We start from the raw sequence: 22,058 nt of genomic DNA, 5'->3' as shown, positions 1-22,058 counted from the left end.
CACGACACCCACATACTAGTCTTTGGCTGCTCACCTCCAACTTCTTATACATGAAGAAAGAAAAAAATCTCTCTCTTGTTTAAACCATTTTAAGTGAACTGCTGCTTCTAGCAGCTGAATGCCATTTCTAACTGCTACAGGAGGGACTTCTAAGGAAATTAGAAAAGGAAAAACACTGAGCAGCAGGTAAGTTAAGAGGACATGTTAAAGACAGGATGTAAAAACAAACTGCTAAAACCAGCCTTGAAACAGACAGCAGCTCAGCTAACAAAGTGACAATTATTGAAATAGTTAAGACTTGTTGACCATACTAACATAGTTTCTTTTTCATTTTAACATTTCATCCTTCCTGAGTTTTGTTTTAATTGAAATGTGATAGAGAAATGTGAATATGGCCGGCCTCAGAATTCTCAATGAGACTTTGACCCTGCACGGTTCTGGACAGGAGGACCGAAAACTGAAAAACGGCAAAAACAAACGTGAGAGGGTATATATGAGCTAAAGGATTAAACATACAAATCATGAAGACCCACAAGAAATAACTAAAGAAAAAGATCACGAAAGAAAAATTAACACTGCTCTTCCATTTTATGGATGACTTAATGATTAATAGCTTTTCGTGGTCTTTACTACTATGTTAAAATCTAAAGAATAACATCTGAATTCACCAAATAGTCTTATTTATATCTTCCTAAAAGCTTCTTCACTTTGCATAATAAATTATTCTTGGATTACTTTAGTAGTGAAATTTTCTTGTGTATTGAATGATATAAAACAAAATATTACAGTGAAATGATTATTACATAAGTACTTACTGGACAAATGAAGAGGACAGTGCTCTGCTGCACAGAGGATGATTATAAGCAGTTTCTTAATTGGAAATAATATTAAGATATGAGGTTAAGGTAGTTACACTTTACAGTACACATGGTAACAGCCACAGGGATGAGCTATTTCAATAATGAAGTTTCCGCCTCTTTGGTTTTTAAAGCAAAATGTGTCCTCATTTTTCAAAATGTTAGACATAGTACTATTTTGTTACCTGCAATCCAGTTCTTAGCACATGCTTTGTTTTTCAGTTTTATTTCTTTCCTGGCTGCTTGCCTCCCACTTTCTAGTCTAAGGAGGTCAAGGAGAAATATATGAGAAGCGAAGTAGTTTTAAATGAGACGCATCATTTAGGATTATAGGAGGAAATAAAGTTAAGAAAGAAAGTCAGAGTTCTTGGCTCAGTGCTCCCAGAGCAGACTGTCTACCTGGAAGAATCAGAGAGGAGTCAGGACAACAGGCCCAGAAGCTCTCCTTCATGCATTTCTCCACCACTGCCTGGGGCCAGACGTCGGAATGATTCACCTCAACAATCCAAAGCCTCAACAGGGATCTAGGACAAAGAGCTTTGTACTTCTTATTATCTTGACTTGTTTCCAGTGGAGAGACAGATCATTGCGGATAAACTGGACTGTGTGACAGTATAAGCATGTAAGCAGATTGGATCAGAACCATTATTGTCATTGGAGGGGGGCCTGCTGTATCAGAGCTTTTCATGAAATGCAGATATTTCACACAGTAGAATTGTGTGAAGCTGTAGTTCTTATAGCGGGACAGTTATCCCACAGAAGTAGACATTTATTAATTAAATGTATAGATTGATTGCTCACACTTCATACAAACTTTAATGTGATAACCCATTTTTGCATCTTACTTGTCACATTTAAGTCTGGAGGACTTATCTTTCTAAATGTAATATAAATGATGTAGTATTTCCTCCCCTCAACTCTATGACTTAAATCAAATCACTCAGAACACTGAAAATTATCATTGCTTGGAATTTTTGTCTTAAATACGTCGAGGGCTTGTGGTAATACCCAAGAGTTGCCAATCCAAAGTTATCCAAGTCATAAAAACAATCTTGCATCTTGAGTTTTCATATGCAGAACAACAGAAGTCAATACATGTCATCACAAATGACCAGGTCCCCGCCTCCAACCGTATTTTCCTGCTTTCACCTCACTCTTAAATCTTCTCAGTTATCAGAATTACTTGAAGTTCTTATGGTGAACTGACTGAATTAGGCTGAAACTGTTATAGCACCCAGATGAGAGGCTATGTGGCCTAGACCAATGTGGCAGCAGCAGAAGAACTGCGTTCATCAAGTTCAGGGTATATACATGTATTTTTTTTTTTTTTGAGGAAGATTACCCCTGAGCTAACATCTGCTGCCAATCCTCCTCTTTTTGCTGAGGAAGACTGGCCCTGAGCTAACATCCGTGCCCCTCTTCCTCTACCTTATATTTGGGACGCCTGCCACAGCGTGGCTTGCCAAGCGGTGCATGTCCACACCCCAAACCAGTGAACCCCGGGCTGCCCAAGCAGAACATGCGAACTGCTGCTGCGCCACCAGGTCCACCCCCATGGGTATATTTTTGAAGATAGAGATGACTGCATTGCTCATGGTTTAGTCATGGTTTGGTTGTGATGTAGATGTCATTTATTGAGATTGAGTGACTATCCAGTTTGTGGGAAAAAGAAGGTTTAGGGTATATGAAGTTTGATAGAGAAATCAATTAGACATTCAAGTACAGAAGTCAAGTAGGCATTTATAGTTATTGAAGTCTGAGTTCAGCAACACAATGAGTGCTTGAGATATAAAGTGGAGAATTACAGGTACAGAGATGGTATTTGAAGCTATGAGTTTAGATCAGATCATCCATGACGTGAGTCTAAATTAAAAAAAAAAAATGCATGGACGAGCACCAGGTGCTCTAATATTTAGTGATTCAGGGGAGGAGAAGAAATCAAAAAGGGAGTTCCAGTGAGGCAAGAGGAAAAGTGTGTGGGGTTTTGAAGAGTGTTGTAGCCCAGAAGTCAAGTGGAGAACGTACTTTTAAAAGATGAGATAGATTAATAGTGCTAAATATGATTAAGAGGTCTAGTAAGGGAACACTGTGGATTGTCCATTGAGTCTCAAAGATGGAGATCACAGAGCACTTATACAGGAGAAATTTTAGTGGAGTCATGGAAATAAAGCTCTGATTGGAGTGGATTGAGAGAATAAGAAGTGAGTAAAGGAAGAGAATGAGTATATCTAAGTCTTTGGAGGACTTTTGCTATAAAATGGATCATGCAACAGTAGCTGCTGGGTCATATGGATCTCGGAGAATTATTTTTAATGGGAAATAACACATTATCTATATACATGCACATGTATATAATGCTATATAATATATAGTTAATAATTACCCAGTAGAGAAGGAGAAACTGAAGATGCTGAGGAGTAATGGGATAATTGCAGGAGGTTCTTGATGTTAGAGTGGATGGCATCCACTGGTCACATGATGGGCAAGACTTGGGTAGGAGCTCAAACTAGTCAACCAAAGCAACAAAAGAGAAAGCAGAGCAAAAATGCAGTGATGCAAGTAGGTGTGCAGATTTGCAGATGGGAAGAGAAGATAGTTTTCTCTTATTGCTCAGATTTTCTCAGGGAAAAAAGAGATAAAACGAGCTGAGATTAGGAATGGGGAGGGTGAGATGAGAATGGGAGAAATAGTTTTCTTGGAAGTAAGAGAGTGAATGTATACTCTGTCGTTATGGTTGAGTGATCCGTTCTTCGGCCCAAGTCTTGCCCATCACGTGACCAGTGGATACCATCCACTAGTCAAGAACCTGCTGCAATTAACTCATAGCTCCTTAGAATCTTCAATTTCTCCTTCTCCACTGGGTAATGGTTTTGCTGGACAGTCCTGAGGACTCACTTGAGATGTATGGTCATAAAGTAAAAAGAAGACCAATAAGCTGGATATTTTTCCCCAGCTACATTCATGTGGTTGGATGCAGGTAGTGAGTGGATAGAAATTTGGATTTAAAGAGCTCGGTGTTTTGCTAGATATGTAAAATTGATGGAGAGATGAGCAGGGGAGTTAGGTGGTCCTCTGCTTCAGGTCATCTCACTTAGTTGTCAATAATTCCTATCTTTGCAGCTCCCTGCATGTATGTGCACACAAACACACAGACACACACACACACACCAGATGAACATAGACTTTAGGAGTCATCAGAATCCTCACAAATTTGCTGCATGCTCGCCCTTGCTGTATACAACTCTCTCAAAGTTTTTAAATCATTTCAAGTTGAACTCTTTAAGTTGAAGCAGACAAAGACATAACATTTGGCTGACAAATTAAAATGGCTCTTAATCAACCCACAGTAATCCTGGAAACTGGGTAACAGACAGAATTTCAAGCATACAAACAAGAAGCTGTGTGAATAATTTATGTTGCAAAAATGATGACCAAACCCTACCCGTATGAATAAGAATAAAAACATCAGTGAATCTACTTCTGTAGGAGGTATTATTAGGTAAATAAGTATGTTTGATGGGAAAATACAAATTATGGATTTTAAAATTATTAATACTACACAAAATTCCTAAAAATTCCACTGTTACAGCTGACCATGTTAAGCTAAAGAGGTAATAAAAAAGTATTAGCTTAGATCTAATGTCTGTGAATGTTGCTTTTGGTCCTCACTATAGCATAAAATTATAGTGAAAAATAAGTACATATTGTGGCTACTAGAAAAATCTCATTCAGATATTTTCTAAATGTTCTGAGTTAAAAACAGGCGTGAATAAAGATATTTACTATGCTCTCAACACTGAAGTCTGTTGTATTATTCTATATAAATGACCCTAAATGTAGTTGAACGTCCACTCCCAAATTATATGGCACTACAGAATTTAGAGTCGATAGAAAGAAATAGAGATGGAATAGACATATATCCAAATATGTAAAGAACGGAACAAAAGGAGCTGATAGAACTCCAGGTGCAGTAGAAATACAGTCTGAGCACTCCACGTGATTGCTAATATCACAATATTATTCTTAAAATGTCTTTCTGACTTATTTTTCACTTATCTAGATCACTCATAGTGGTGATGTTTTACTTCATTTATTTGAGAAAAAAGAATTCAAGTGACTATTTTAGCATAACTAGGAAAAACAAAGTAACAATATACTCTTTTGAGTACCTATTTATTGGCATTTATTTATACCAGTAAGAAATTAAAAGTGGGCCTTGTGTAGCAAGTAAAATGTTTGTTGAACATCTCCTCATGTATATTCTCCTCTTTGTAAGCTTCTTTCTCCCTCCCAATCTCTACCTGCCACTAGGCTATCAGGAAAGGAAGCAGGGTAAATACCATTACAAAAAAGAGACTTTGATTTAAGGGAATTCCTGGTAGACAAGAAGAGAATAGAAAGGTGCTCCCCGAGTCCCCAAGATATGCTAAATAAAGGAGAAACAAGGTGATGACAGAGGCCAACCTATGTTATCATTTTTCCTACCGGGGAAAATTCCTGCTGAGAATGGCAGATGTTGAGAATAGGAGAAGGGGGAGAGGACAATGACGTGTTTACCCAGGATACTCTGGGAAGGCTGCAAGCCGCTGGGGCAGCGGTGAGCAAATCTTTTCTGTGAAAGTCCAGATGTTAAATATTTTAGGCTTTGTGTCCTTTACCATCTCTGCAGCAAATAGTCAACTCTACCCTTATAGAATGAAAGCAGCCATAGACAACCCAAAAATGAATGAGTGAGGCTGGATTCCAATAAAACTTTGTTTACAATATCAGGTGGCACGTGGATTTGGCCTAAAGCTGTAGTTTGCATCCCCCTGGTCTGGGGAAAGGCGTGCATGTGGCCACATTCAACACAGCATATTAAGAGACATTTAGTATCGGCAGAAGGAAGTGGTCAGAAAGACAGCCTAAGGTAGCCCTCTCTTCTAGCTCCCCTCCAACTGTGCGGGCTGCGGAGGGGCTTCAATAGTTTTGCTATACCCTGGCAAAGAGAAACAGTGGCTCATCAGAAGCATACAGATTTGGGATCAAGAGAATGCCGTGTGTAGGAACTTCATGACTGGTAGCAAAAGGTGGGAACCATGTGCTCCAGTAGTAAGTTTCAGCACAGTGCCCTGTTAAATCAATTAAACAAGGAGGCCATTAAACTGAGGTGGCTCTAATTCCCTGGCATCACAGCAAACTGAAATGTAAACCTGTAAATCCTTCAAGGTTACAAAATTGAAACCTAAGGGCAACCAATAACGGACAGTCAACTAGGCCTTAAGTTATAGTCAATCAATAATTTTCTTAGTTTGCTTCGGCTCTTTCTCTATAAATGTCTCTGTCCAGCCTCCTGTGGGTGCAGCACTCCTAACCTCTTCCAGTTGGGTGATGCCCGACTTGAACTGATTGCCACTCAAATAAACTATTAGAATTTTTAATATGCCTCAGCTTAGCTTTTAACAGACCAAACAAACATCCATGGAGCCATCACAGTGATCGCTAATTCAAGGAGCATACACAGGACTAGTCAACCCACAGCAAAGACCAGAGAAAATCAAGGGAAAAATCACTTGATCCACAGACCTTGTCTCCTGACATCACCATGAGGTCACATAAGCCCCACAACGTATGTACCCAAAGATATTTTAGCAAACAGCTGGAATGACAAAAAACATTGTTGAAATATCAAACCATCCCACAGAAGATGAGTTACCAAGTTACATAAAGAAATTCTTTTATTTTTAGCTGGAAATTTGTTGGGGTTTTTTTCATTAATTCTAAAGCTTTGCAGTTAGGACGCTCCCTTAAAGATTGAGTCAATGAAGTCAAGAACCCTCCATAAATCCCATGTTCTATTATTTTGTGACTGTAATAAAGCTTTTGCAAAGACCATTGCTATTTATTTACTTATTTGATTTTTTTTCCTACATGAAAGGAAACCTCATTCGAGAAAGAAGAGATTCTGACTCAATTTCTCTTAGTCATTAGAATATTGTGCAAAATAGAAAGAAAAAGATGCCTGGATCCCTAAAGTTACAGATAACTAACAGTATATGAAAGAACAGGGACAAGCATGCAAAACAAAGAATGAATACCATATTATTATGGTAATTATTATTTCAGAGAATTAATGTAGTATGATAATAATTAATACCACATTTAATTATATAAATCCATATTTTTTCCCCAACTTTTCACTCTTTTTTTATGTTTCTTTTTTTTTTTTTTTTGAGGAAGATTAGCCCTTAGCTAACTACTGCCAATCCTCCTTTTTTTGCTGAGGAAGACTGGCCCTGAGCTAACATCCCCATGCCCATCTTCCTCTACTTTATATGTAGGACGCCTACCACAGCATGGCTTTTGCCAAGCAGCGCCATGTCCACACCCGGGATCCGAACCGGCGAACCCCTGGCTTCCGAGAAGCAGAACATGTGAACTTAACCGCTGCACCACCGGGCTGGCCCCTCAAATTTTCACTCTTAATAAAGGGTAGATGAGTGGTATACAAGCATCCAGATTCTGATCTACGGCTACTCTTAACAAATCCTTTAAATCTCACCATTAAATAAAGAATAATGACTGCCTTTAAGAGCTCCTTTTATTTAAGGACATAGCTAACTAAAATACAAAAATACCCTTAATTGAGATCTCCATTTCCTAATATTTATTCCTTTTAACTACCTAATTCCACAAAGTACAATATGTCTGATCATGATAAAAGGAGGACAAATCATCAGAGCTTTCTTTTTAAGTTTGAATTTGGAATTCTCAAGCAACTTTTTTACCACAGATAAGGAAAAACAGGTCAATGTATTTGTACTCTCTGTAGTTTTACCCTTTTCCAATTTCAGGGCTTTAACCAGATCTTTAGTATTTCCTTGCTTAAAGAGTTTTGCAGAGTAAGAAATAAAATCTTCTCGAAGCTAAGTCTTTCTGCTGCCCTTTGAAAAACATTAGTCTAATGAAGAGATTATTTTAAGCATGATGAGGTGGGGAGAGAAATAGCCAAATCTTCCAGAGGGTTATGACCCTCAATATTGGGAAATAGGATATTGGGAAGTAAACCAAAGGAAAAAGGAGTCAAAATAATGCAATTTTCTTCTCTCTGAGAGGACAATAACCGCACAGAGTATCTCTAAGCTTTTTTCAATGCTCCCAAATCTTCATATTTGCCAGCAGTGATAAAAGCCAAGAGAATGGATTGAGAGGGAGGAAAAAAGGTCAATTGGAGATTACAGGAAGATGAAGAGGCATCTGGCAGGGAAAGTAGCATTCCTATTTCCACTGTAAATTCCCTGACAACCTAGGTTCATTATCTTTGATGCAATATAACTTCATTTCTGATTTATGTATTTTGTGAAGAGAAGTAAAACTTACAAAAGGTAAATGGTGATCGCAATTGATGTATTTCATATTATTGTTTCTTTCAGTTTATTTACCGAGGGGAAAAAAGTCAAATGTTGTCAAATAATCTAGATGATTTCCCATGCTCTTCTACTTACCAGGTTTTCTGCTAGTAAATTTTATGATGCACGCTGTTACTTCTAAGTATGGAAATTTATTTCCTGGACTATACTTAGTTAGAGAGCTGTTAGGAACAATTATTTGCTAGATTCAAAGCTGCCTCAAAAAAGACACCTTTTGTGTCTCGAAAAACATTCACCTTTTGTGAGTGTTCTGTGCAGGGAAGAGAGAGTGAGGTCTTCATGTTACTGTGCCCTCACAGCTCTGAAGTATATTCTTTCGTTTATTTTATAGAGGTTAGTTTGAATAACAAACAGTCATTTAACCTTCTCAAATTTCCGTTTCCTCATTTATTACACCCACCCCAAAAGGTTGTGTAGACTAAAGTTAATATATGTGAAGACACTTGGACTGGTTTCAGAAACATAGCAGATTATGAATATATCTAAACTGGATTGATTCATTAAGTACCAACAATGAGATAAGTGATTTGATGCATGCAAGGGTATATACGGCGCATTCTCTGCCCCAACTTTCTGAGGCACATTCATGGCTAGGTCAGTAACAGAACTTAAAGTATGACCAATAAACTTGCTACACATTAGCATTCTGTCCCTGCCAATGATTTACTCAAGGTATCCTACCTACTTCCTGCCTGGGCCATGGGGAGCCTTTACACCAGGAGCCCAGAACTCTTTCAGCACTGAATGGTCAGCAAGTCAGCACTGTCTGCAGGCTAGGAAGACTCAAAGTTGTGTGGACTAGTCTGAGTAAGTCACTGGACCAAGTTCCACAATGCTTCTCTTCTCCCCACCCTTGGTGCTCCATCATCATTTTAGCCATGACCTTGCTTTCTTGCTTAGGGAAAAATTACGAACAAGTCATGGATAAGCCACATAGAAAATAGCAAGCTCATAATAAATATGCCATGGAACAAAATGACTGGCAGATAATGCCATAGTATGGGAATTAGGTGGATAGGGGACGCATTCGCTAGATTTGTGTGACAAGCAATGTAATTTTTATGATTTGCTTAAGGCAGGGATTTCCATATCTTCTTTAAAAGAATGGGCAATATGATAAAAAGAAATGTGTGTTTTATGTTAGCACTGTGAGGACACTTTTGGCATTTCTTTTCATTTTCTGACAGATGTTTTCCAAGTTTCTCTCTAATATTTCCATAAATCAGTAGCTGAGTATATAAAATTGTGATTATGTAGTCTCTGCAAAATCACAGAAAACCTTTAGGTGGCTAACTTCAATATTTTCAAAATCTGTATATTTTATCTATTTTAAATATTAGTTTTAAATGTTAGTTTAAATTATAAGTAATCAACAACTTTCTGGCACTTCCAGCCTGCTCCATACCTGTGTCAAACTTACTCTCATAACCAGAGAATTCCCCCAGGATGTCAGTAAGTATGGCAACTGTCTTTGTGTAAGCTCCTTGGGATGGGCTGAAGGGACATGGCTAGGCATTGACAATATCTTAGTATAGTAAGGAATGCTAAACAGTCCAAACAATTTTGGATGATTTGAATCTGTGGGACTCAGAGGCAAGTAATAGACTAAGTATAGTCATGTTGATGCGGGGTCGGTGAGTCGAGGAGTCGAAAGAAAGATTTCTTAGACTCTCAAGATCTGGCAGTAGTGCTCTTTTATTTAGAGAATAGTGTGGAATAGCATGGGGACAGGACCCACGGGCAGTCAGAGCTTCTGCTGCTGCTGCATGGGGACAGGACCCATGGGCAGTCAGAGCTCCTGCTGCTGCCACATGGGGACAGGACCCATGGGCAGTCAGAGCTCCTGCTGCCCTGAGTTGAGGGTTAGGGCTAATTTTATAAGGCATGGGTACGTGACTTATTTTTACTGGAAAAAAAAAGATGATGTAAAAAGTCATTAAATGATTTCAGTGCAGATGGGGTCTGGTTATTGTGCGGTCATATAACTGTAGATACAAATCTGGCCATATAGATCGGCATGCAGGTGAGGATGCCCCGGGCTTGTCTCCCTGGGGCAGTCCTAATTCATACCATAAAAAAAGTCCACTGGGTCATATAGTTTGGCATGTAGGCCAGGTCACCTTGGGCTTCTCTAGCTGGGGCAGCCTTAATCCACATCAATGTGAAGAGGAATGTGTAGACCCTAAATCCAGTTTTGGTAGCACTGGCTGCGTGATGCTAATGGGACAATCAGAAATGTGTGCCTGGGACTTGAGAACTGGTTTGGGTGACTCTTATACAGCATAAACGAGAAGACAGGTTGAACAGGAGAAAAATCGACATCTAGACGGCAAGAAGAAGGCCCAAAAAAGGAATAAGCTTAAAGGCTGAAGAAGAACCTAATATTGATGAATTGTTTTCATTGACATTAAACTAGCAGCATTATGCTAGTTTTGCAATGTTAGAATTTTTTTATCCAAGATAATTTGCCTCTAACAATAGTTTGGAGATGTACCAAAATTTTATGGAATATTTGGTTTCGTAGTATTGTTTCTTTCATCACTGATTTAGGAGTGGCTATAAGAGGAAATGTATAGACTAATATTAACAAAAGCAGACTTTGTTCCTTCAGATGTTGGTTTTCAGATATTGCTGAATAAATTCTTCGACTTTCAGAAACATTACCCTGAGGAAAGCCTGAGAACAAATGTCAAAAACTTAAGTCAAAACTAGGTTTTATTTTAGTTAATTCCAAGTGATTAAGAACAAAGTATTTCGTTGAAAGCTAGTTTGTGACTTTATTGTATTTATTGTCACATACCCCATAATAACATCGTCATTCAGTCCAAATGATTTCCTTTGCCATCATTTAAAAAAAATGCTATTTCAATTTTTCCTAATTCATAAATAACCTAAAATAACACTGCCACTGCAAAATTAGCCATTGTTGGGATTGCAAGCGTTCTTCCCTAATCAGTGTCATACTTCAGGTCCAGATGCTTAGCATTTTTGTGACAAGAAAATATGACTCAGTAAGAGCATGTCAGAAATGTACTAGAAGAAAGAAAGAGAAAAAAGACCATGAGGTCCTGTTTGTGAGATTCTTCAGGCTTATTAATTCTCAGGATAGTATCTTAGCAGTGTGGGGACCTGAGGTTGGCCACCCCAAGATATGTCTCTTTGGCATCAGGATTAGTTGAGGCTGATTGCTTTTGATAAACTGGGACAGGGAAGGAGGCTCTGAGGAATGGAACTTGCCCTTTCTTAGGACACATTTACATTTGTAAGGTAAATCTCTATCTGTAAAGGTGCCTCCCTCTCTGTACCAGGAAGAAGAAAGGAGATGACCTTCTCTCTAGAAACTCTTAATCAATACCAAAGGCAAAGACTTAAATCTGCATTTTATAGTCTGGTAACCTCCTGTAACTGACTTCCCTCCCCCTCCCAACGTTGGCATCTCCTTAAAGATTAAGCATCTTTCTTTAGGCTGGGAACCGATTGCAGCACTCATCTGTGACCCCCCCAGCCAAAGGTGACACACCTGCCACCCCACGACATTCACTGAGACAGCAGACCTATCTGCTGTTTCCATCAAGAGCTGTGCTGACAGAGCAGCCTCGTGACTATTGTAAAAGGGACATTTCAATCATATGTGAAACACCCTGTTCGGGGGTATATAACCACTCTGTGCACCCCACTTCTTCGGTGCCCTTTCTTCCTTCGGGAAGAAAGGCCCCGGGCCATGGTTCCTCATAAAGCTTTGTTTAATTTTCTCTTGCTATTCTGTCTCATGTGAATTTAATTCGTTCTCCAGCCAGACGAACCCACATTTGGGAAGAGGGAATGTCTTCCTCCCCTACAGTTTCAATAGTCATACAATAATGCTATAATTTTAACTAATACAGAAAAATATACATAAAGTATAATCTTCTGAAAGGAAAGTTCCAGCACTTTATTTGCACAAGATTTCTATGTCTTACAAATTTTAACACACAGGAAGATTTTTTTTCTCATAATTTAACCATATTCTTCTTTATCGGTTACTTTTTAAAACTCTTTTTTCATAAGGCTATGGAGAATAGGATGATACCGAAATTTAGGTGCTGAATTTGACTCTCTGGCAAATCACACTCTAAGTTTGTTAAAATAATGTAAAAAAATAGTTATCGTACCTATCCTATGTACTAACCTTGTCATTTTTCTGGCAACCCACATAGATTGCTCTTTTTCTCTAAAAACAATTTTTAAAAAGAAGTGTGAAACTTGCCTACTGTCAGAAGGTTGTGGTAATGTTATGGGATACAAACTATTACAACATACAAAAAAGTGAAAATGTATATAAGTATAAGTCTATAATAATCATAGCTTTTTGAAATGTCTGAATCAGGTCAAAACACGGAAGATTACAAACTTTATGTCTAGCATCTGACAAATAGAAACGGCAAGCAATAGTTGGAGTATATGAGAAAGCCATTTGGTGTAAATCTAATTCGGCCTGACTGTTTTTTCCAAAAGGGCTTGACCGTGGCCGTTGAGCAAGCATTGTGTATCTGCTTTAAACATTTACTATGGCAAGAACAAATGCCCTTAAGATAAAGGTGCAACTCCCTCCCCACATACACACATTGGCATTTCCTTAAGGATAAGAATCTTTCCTTAGGCTAGCAACTGATTGCTGTGCTCACCTGTGACCACCCCACTCGAGACAACAGACCTGCCACCCTGCTGCGTTCACTGAGACAGCAGACCTACCTGCTGTGTCCATCAATCGCTGTGCTGACAGAGCAGTCTCGCGACTATTGTAAAACTGACATTTCAATCATATGTGAAACATCCTCTTTGGGGGTATATAACCACTCTGTAGACCCCACTTCTTTCCTTCCCTTTCTTCCTTTGGGAAGAAAGGCCCCATGCCATGGTCCTCACATTTTAGCTCAGAATAAACTCACCCAAATTTTCATTTATAGATTGGTTATGGATTATTTTCATTGACACCTCATAGTCTGAAACCAAACCCAAAAGGTTGGGGAAATATAATTAAAAACAGAATTTCCTCCCAACAGAAAAAAGCTACAATTACAAGTTTTCTAAGGTAAATGCTGTAAGAAAAGAGAGGGAGAAGTCTCTTCCCCTATTTTCCACATGGAGAATTCAGCCACTTGTTTTTAATTTGTCTTTGCCCTTATACATCCCAGGATGCCATAACGAACTCACAATGGCCTGGTGGGAGATTTAATATTTTTAAGAAAACACAGCAATACCTGCTAGCTGTTGTACTCTGTACAAACCACTGGCTTGAGGAATTCAAAGTCTTAACATTTGATTGCACTATATTGCTTTAGATGATGTCATATCTTTGCAAAGCTGGGTTTTCAGCAATCACTATGATAGAAAGCAAGTATCTATGCAAATCAGCGTGGGATAGGAAACAAGGATGGCGGTTTCCAATCGATTCCAAGATTGGAGATATTGTGCATGTCCCACAGGTGCACACAGTAGGAATTGTGATTATTTAACAATGAAATAAAAACATAATTTTTCTTTCTATTTATATGTGTTTTTTTCAAATAAGTATTAAACTTTTAGGAAATAAATATTTATTAAATTCTTGGACTTATCTACTTAATAAAAACAATTGTTAGCCATATCTTTGGGTCTCCATGTGCCATGTAAAAATTCCTGAGACACTAAGTCTGTTGTGCACTAAGAAAGTCCGAGAACCCCTGGACCGGTACCTAATCTCTGCAACTGCTCTGCACCAGCGCAGTGCAGTCAACTCGCCTCAGTCTGCATTCCTCACAGCTTTAATGGTAGAAGGAAAAGTACATGCTCCCTCTCACCCCTGAGAGTTAAGTGCACATTCATTAGAATGGGAATGATTCTAAGATGGTCTTTATATCTAGGACAGATTGAAGATAGCACCAAATTTAGGTTTTGTTTCTCCTCACTATCCATATGGTCCACTGGTGCCTTGTCATAGGAATAATAAAGCATATTATTCATATGTACATGAGCACGAGAATGAATTAATGAAAAAACTAATTTCCAAGAAAATGGAGACATCTACCCAACAGAGGGCCAGGCTTCCTGGGCCTAGCAATTCACTGAAAATTGGGGAAATGCTCCGACAACACATCCTTTCACCAATTAAACATTTATTCATGTATAAATCCAGCAGTCACGGGAGTGGTGAAGAGGATATGACTTTGGGAAAGTCTTGTCTTCAGCTAGAGAAGCATAGCCTATTGCATCTCCGTTCTTTAAGCTTTCATGTGTATAGATTATACATCTGCAATATAGCTAATTATCTAAGAATTGAAGAGAAGGATGAGGAAGGAAACAGAAAGGCAAAAGGAGCTAACCTGTATGCCATTGTACGCTTTTGTGTTCTCTTATAAATACTGGATTCATGAACCATTGCCAGTGAAGTTCATTCACTTTAGCTGGAATGAAACACAATAGCAAGGCAATTTTCTTAATCTCCTGTATGACTTTCCCTCCATGCATTACATTTCCATCCCTCATTTCTTTTGTCTCATTTCATGTCTTCCATTATCGTGACTTTAATGTGCTTACTCCCCAATCTCTTATTGGCCCACATTCAAACCATTTAATGTAAGTAATTAGCTCTCATGTGTCTGAGCCTATGTTATCTCAGCCAGTTCTTTTCACAGCAGTCTTTTGTGAGCATTCTTCTTATATCAGAATTTAAAAGTGTCAGAATAGGATCAATGTCTTTTGAGGACACTGTGGCTTAGTTTTTCACAGTTTCTGGCAATTAATTGCTCTGTTATACTCTTTTGATGAAAAACACAAATCCATTGACAAATGTACTGTTTAATTAAAAAATAATAGGTTAAGTCAGACCAAAATTTAAGAAGGGCTGCTATATTACAGAGTCCCTAAATCCGAAGCCAAATACCAAACAACCACAAAGATATGATGCATACAATGTGCTTAGAGAGACTTTAGGGCAAATTGAAATGAAGTCAGAATTTGCATTCCCTTGATGAAGACAGCCTTAGCATTTCCCTCAGCTTGACCAAACCTTGGTAAAGCTTCTTCCTGACTCCAGCCCGCGCCACCTCCCTTTTCTTAGAACATTACTTTAGAAAAACAGTCTTGTAAATTCTTTCTCTGCCCCTTTGAGATGTAAATATTTTTAAAGCTTCCTGCCTCTTTTACAACCTAGGAATGTCTTTCTCAACAACTAGGGAGCCATCCCTTTGAAATGTAGTCATTAAGGAAGATAGCATCCTATCCCCATTTCCCCCATTTCTGGGGAAAGATAGGAACCTAACTTCAGTGGGCTCTTTGCTCCCAGTTGTAAAGCTACCTCCTGCCATGAAGCTAAGAGAGAGTTTACTGTTCCTTTAGTGGAAGCCATTTGGCAAACACAGACGTCCTATGATCTCCCCTTCACCCCACCTCTTCAAAACCAAAAGGCCTTTTGTTTCTGCTGAGCTGAGTTCAGACTGAGTTCTGGTCTCTCTCCCCTATTGCAACAACCTTGAATAAAGTCTCCTTTTTCTATTTAACTTTGCCCGGGGCAATTTTTGCTTTGACACTCTAACACCCGATAAGATTATAAAATATGTTAGAAACCATTGATTTTATTTCATAGCTTTTTCCCAGGACTGGCTCTGGCCAATCAGCTGGGTGCTGTGGAGCCAGAAAATAAGAATTCAAGAGAATAAGCATTTCTATTTCCAGTTTGTATCAACAAGTGATTCATATTTCAGATGATTAAATTATCATACATTCATGAAATCAATAATGTTTGAAAATAAAAATTAAGACAAGAAATTAAATTTAGTATTTTGCCACTCTTGATTTTCCCTTGGTTCAATTATTTCTTGACAATACATATAGATAACGGAGAAATAAAAATTTAGTCTCGATCTAGACACGGCATTCTGTTTATTCTGCTACCACATAATACAACCCAATATATATTTATTGAAGAAATTTAAAACTATGTTTATATGTTATCCTTTCCTTGAAATTATAGCCATTATATGCAATAATTGTTGCCAGTTTTTAGTCAACTGTCAGATATGGGTTGTTTATGGTTTTAGAATAGGATTGCTGATGGGTTTAGAATACAAAGGAAGGAATCTGGGAGTCAGGTGGGTAGAGGCATTAATCAAAATGGAGAAAACAAGAGAGGTAAGAAAGGAGGCAGAGAGGTAGGGGCAAGGCAGATAGTGAGTTCAGTTGCTGACAAATTGAGTTTATGATGCCTATGATTTAACTCAAGGGAGATGTCCACTATAAGCCTGAATATGGGGAGGCAGATCAAGGCTGGAGTTGGGCATTTGGAAGGCATGAGGGGAGAGAGAGAATTTTCTACAGACGGGAGAACCTTGAACTCTTTAAATGTGAAAGAGATGTGTAGGGGAGGAAGACATTTCCTTTACCTGCTCTGGGTCCTTCTGGCCAGACAATGAATTAAATTCACATGAGGCAGAATAACAGGAGAAAATTAGACAAAGCTTTATAGCATGTGTACATGGCAGAGGCTCAGGAAAACTGAGCAACTCAGCCAACTGGCCGAGGCTGCCTGTTTAAGTATCTTCAGCTACAGACAAGGAGGATGTTTAGGGTAATGGTTTGGGTCTTCAAAGGGGAAGAAGGCAACCCACATGGAAATTCAAAAGCAAATGTTTGGTAAATGGAACTTTGATAAGAGTGGGCTTAGCAAGGATCCGCCCAATCTACTGGAACCCAAAGTTATCTATGGTGATGGCCTGTCCTTGGGACAGGCCTTTATTTTAAATTTCTTTTAGGCAATTAGAGGGGAAAGGTCAAATGTTCTTGCTGAGTCTGAGCCTTTATTGTCTTCAGCTCGAAATAATCTGCATACCAGAATGGCACATCTTGGGGCAGCCTGCCCTCAACCACATCAGATGGAAGAGAGAAGAGATGAATATATTTTACAGAATGGAGGGAAATTGAGTAAGGTCCAGAGAAAAAAGGTTAGAGGGAATCAGGACAGAATGAAGGGACTACCTTTAAACAGGAAGGACCATCTTTTCCGCTGAGATGAGACAAAAGATAGATAAATGTTAATTTGTAAACAGGGTGTAAAGAGACGTAAATAGAAGCTGAGAACAGTCCTATTTAATAGTCTCTCTCCTCTGTAAAGTAAAAAGCACTATCACCTGTGGAAAATGAGGTTAGCATATATAATCAGGGCTTCTAACTGTCTGTTCCACTATGGAGATGGCTCTAACTAAACCAGTTTGGGCATGGAGCTGTGCAAGTCATTTGTGGTCAGGCACTGCCTTGTAACACTACAACAATCCATCAGTTTCTAAATTGCTAATACAGCTGTAACTTTCCTGCATAAAAATCCTAGATAGAGTTGTTGAGTCACTCCTATCGTGTGTTCTGGTGATAATGTGAATACTCTGTATTATATTTCTTTATAGATTTAGCGACTGTAAGAACTGCCTTGGGACGGGGTGGGGGGGGGGCGGCAAGAGAGGAGGGGCTACGTTTCTGTATTATCAGTGTTAGGCTTGGCACCAAACTCCTCTAAAAGAAATGCCTGGTGATAAAATTGAACTGTGTTTCAATGTAATTGATTAAATACAGCTCTATTTAGAAAAGTCCATGAGCACCTAAAGACCGAGTGCCTCTCTCTCTCCCGGCCCCACCCTTCCAATTTTGGGAGCTCAAAACAGTTCCTGGCATTAAGTAAAGGGTCAACAAATGTTTCTGGAAGCTGAATGTTTCTACTTTTTGTTTAAATCTTGAATTACTTCTTGTTAACTCTTCACATCCTTATGATTTATTTCATCAACTACATTCTGAGTTTTTGAGCAGAGTAACTCTAGTCGTAACACTGCATGTTAAAGCCCCAATTGGCTTAAAAAGAAAACTTTGAGAGAGGCAGTTTTGTAAGAAAACCACATAACGTAATGCATTTCTTGGCTACCCAAAAAGGGGTTGAGAATTACAAACACAATTGAAATCACCTTTTAATAGTAAGTATATAATTAGTAGGAGAACATATTATCCACTTTACTATCTGTGGCACTGATGGAAGGAAATGGCAGTATAATAGTAAAACATGTTACTCATTTTAGTATGTACAGAATTCATCCTTACCAATGGAAAGACAGCCTGGTCAAAATTTTGAAATTTATTATTTTTTGGTATTTCTTTTTCTATGCTTTTTAAAGATCACATTCTTTCTATGGAAGATAATTTAAATAGCTATTTGGTATTTAAAAATAAAATATAGAATAATATCAAAAATTCAGTTTTGGTCAATAGCTGGAGAGAAAACCTGTGAAATCAGAAATATGTGCCATTCTATTTCTAAACGAGAAAAGAAGTCAAAATAGCAAAAGCTGCATCCACCAAGTAATTCTCTTTAGCTACTAAATTGTTTCTCAGCTAACTGGAAATCTTTCCAATGATCTGCAATGAGAAAAGGATTCTGGCAAAATTACTAGATGGATAGGAACAATGAGAATGACAAAATGCAAATACAAGATTTACTAAAGAGCCAGAAATACTCTATGAAAAAAAAGGAAATGTTTCAAAAAGCAAAGCGCCTTTACTGCGGTAGTGAAACAACACCGCCACCTGCCGGTGAAAATATAAATTGCAAACCTGGAAAGACAAAGGATTTAAATTTAACGCCTTTTTCTTGAGACAAGCACATTTTTATGTCTAACGCCTCAAATTTGCTTACTAACTAGAACTTCATAAAATATAATTTTTAGCATTAAAAGTGTTATGGGATAATCCCCAAAACTAAAAGTTGTGCTTTGGGTTTTAAAAAAAATCTATTTAGTTATTCCAGTGGTGGGGGAGGAGGGGCGGGTGGAAATCCCTAGCTTTGCAGCCACGGATACCTGGATTCAAGTTCAACTCTGACACACAGTACCTTTTTGGCCTTGAAAACTGAATTCCCTGGGCTTTAGCTGCCTCACCTGTGAAACAATCGATAGGATTACAGTGAGTATAAATGTGGAATACATCTAGCACATTTCCTTGTACCCAATTGATAGGCAATAACTGATACTTTCAACAAACAATAACATTTCACTCATTTTCACTAAAATTACTTGATCTTTGCTATATTTTTTCTGAAAGTGTTTTCACTAGCAGTGTTACCCAACAGAGTTTGCTGCTTGTAATTTTCAGACCGTCAAATTGCCTGTCACAGACGCATGGTAATTATCATTACACCCATTCACTCATAACAGGACAGCCAATAATAGGTTGAGTTAATCTAACCAAAGCCAAAGCAGGATGTATATAAGACAAGGAAAAGAGAGAGGAGAAGGGAAAAAAATTCAGACATGCTGGATACAGTAATTTACTTTTTTCCCTTCCTTGGCGAAGCCTCCGCTTTGCTGACAACTAGCAGAGACCAGAGTGTTCTGTCATTGGGAAGCTAGATGGGTCAGTTGTTTCCACATTCTTTGAAAGATCTCAAGAACATACCTGAGGAGCATGTGCCAAGATGTCTTTGTTTTATGTCTGTTAGTGTCTTTAGCATGTCTACTTAGTTATGTCAAATTGGCTCCATTTTCCTTATCATATTTCTCATATCATGATGACCACATGATGCCATGCACTCAACCCAACTACTCTTGGATCTCCCCATGAAATATCCTGTGGTGAGTGTTATGCCCACATTATTACAGACATAATGCAGGAAAAGAAGGAATTTATCAAGTGCTGTTCTCTAATTTTTTTTATTTCTGAGAGGAAGAGCTTTGGGGAAAATTTAAAAACAGGCCAATTTCTCTCCATTGCTTTCCGACTTTCTCCCACGCTTTCTCCCTGACTCACCTTGCTTCATCCCAGAGAGCCCATCCTTCTGTATGTTTAGAAGCCCCAGCAGTGTAGCTCAACCCTCAGAATTACCCCATTATTCCTTCTCTCTCCTTTGCTTTCAAACCAAACTTTTATTCTCTTAGAAATCAAAATAACGAATAAGAAAACATTAAATCACTGGCAACAAAATGTGATTCATGCCCTTCCCCCCAGCCCTTCAATGTGTTAGTTTACAGCGTCAGTTTCCAACTCTGATTTCACTTTAGAATCACCTAGGAACTTTTTAACAAACGAATTTAATTGGTCCCAAATAGGACTCGAACGTGGTTAATTTTTAAAGCTCCACAAGTGACTTCAATTTTAGTTATTGTTGCCAACCACTCAACCCAAACTCTAGTTAATGAATTTCAAAAAGTTAAGAAATGGATATTTTCACAGGTTAGAGAGGAAAAAATAAGCTAAAATTATGTTTACTTTCTCTGAGTAAGTAAAAGGAGGATACAAAGACAGTAAAGTAACTCGGAAAGGTGGAACTCATGAAAAACAACCTGTAAAGGGCCTTATTCTCATCTCATTGCTCCCTTCAAGTACATTCGGTAGGATCTACTAACCCCCCCCCCCCCCACCCCTTGACAACCTTCTTGGATAAACTCCACAGCTATGTGGCTGTCTTCAGTTAGAGAGCTCCCATTCCTCTCATGCCTCCAAATTAGAACTGACTTGTGAAAAAGCGTCCTACTAAGGGGGAGAGGGGATAAATTCCTCACTGTTCCCTTTCGTCTTCTGTACTCTCTGCATGGGGGACAAGGAGAGGGAGAGGGGTGAAAATCTCATACCACCAGGACCTACATAATTTTCTCTTGACTAACATGGCTGACCTCCATGCCCTCCACTACGCCAGGCCTCCAAAAGCTGGCTTAATTAGGGGGTGCAATTGTGGCTCCACACTGACTTCTGAACTGATCAATTCCCAGACAGACTGATGCTCCCTTGAGCTGATTTCTTAGACTTACTCCCCTGAGTTCCTGTCCCTAGTAGGAGTTCACATCAGGCAGCTCTTTGGGGCAGAGTCCCAACGAGACTGCTCAAGAACGTCACATTTCACATCTCATGGCATGGGAAATTCTCATCTTCAGATGTTGTAAGTGCAGCTATTCCTCTAAGGCTTCCTCTCTGTGTACTGTGGTCCCTAGGCTTAAGCCAGGAACCCAATTCTGTGTTCCCTTCCTGCCTCAACGTATCGGGGACATACTCCATTCTGATGGAACTGAACTCAAAATGCACCATCTTAATATGCACAGTTAAACAATTCGGAAAAAAGACACTAGCATCACCATCACAGGAAATATTTCTGCCAAGCCCTTTTGCAGATGTGGATTAACTATTTCTCGAATGCTGATTTCCTGGTCTAGATAATTGTCCTATGGATATGTAAAATGTTAACATTAAGGGAAGCTGAGTAACACTTTAAGGGGATTTGTATGTACTATTTTTACAACTTTTTATAAGTCTAAAATTATTACAAAATAAAGGTTAAAAAAGAAAGTCAGACAAGTAAATCTAAAAACAAAAAATTAGGATGTCAATTCTTGAGGATAATTTTTATAAGCTAAATTAATTTTAGCTAAAACACTAAAATGTTTTGATCCAATTTACTGATTCAGTTTTAAAAAATAGATTGTCTTTTATTTATTTTTGATCACTCAAATGTAATGTAAAGTTAATGTTTATTGTTTTGGGCACAAAAAAGGCTGGAAGAAGGGCTAGCCCAGTAGCCTAGTGGTTAAACGTGCGCATTCTGCTTAGGCAGCCCAGGGTTTGCAGGCCTGGATCCCAGGTGTGGACTTACACACTGCCTATAGAGCCATGCTGTGACAGCATTCCATATACAAAAAAAATAGAGGGAGGGCATAGATGTTAGCTCAGCAACAATCTACCTCAAGATGATTGGCAACAGATGTTAGCTCAGGACCAATCTTCCTCACCAAAAAAAAGGCTGAAGGAGCCTGAA

The sequence above is a fragment of the Equus quagga genome, chromosome 7, assembly GCF_021613505.1.
Source record: "Equus quagga isolate Etosha38 chromosome 7, UCLA_HA_Equagga_1.0, whole genome shotgun sequence".
Taxonomy (NCBI): Eukaryota; Metazoa; Chordata; class Mammalia; order Perissodactyla; family Equidae; genus Equus; species Equus quagga.
Note: the sequence above shows the minus strand (reverse complement) of the source record.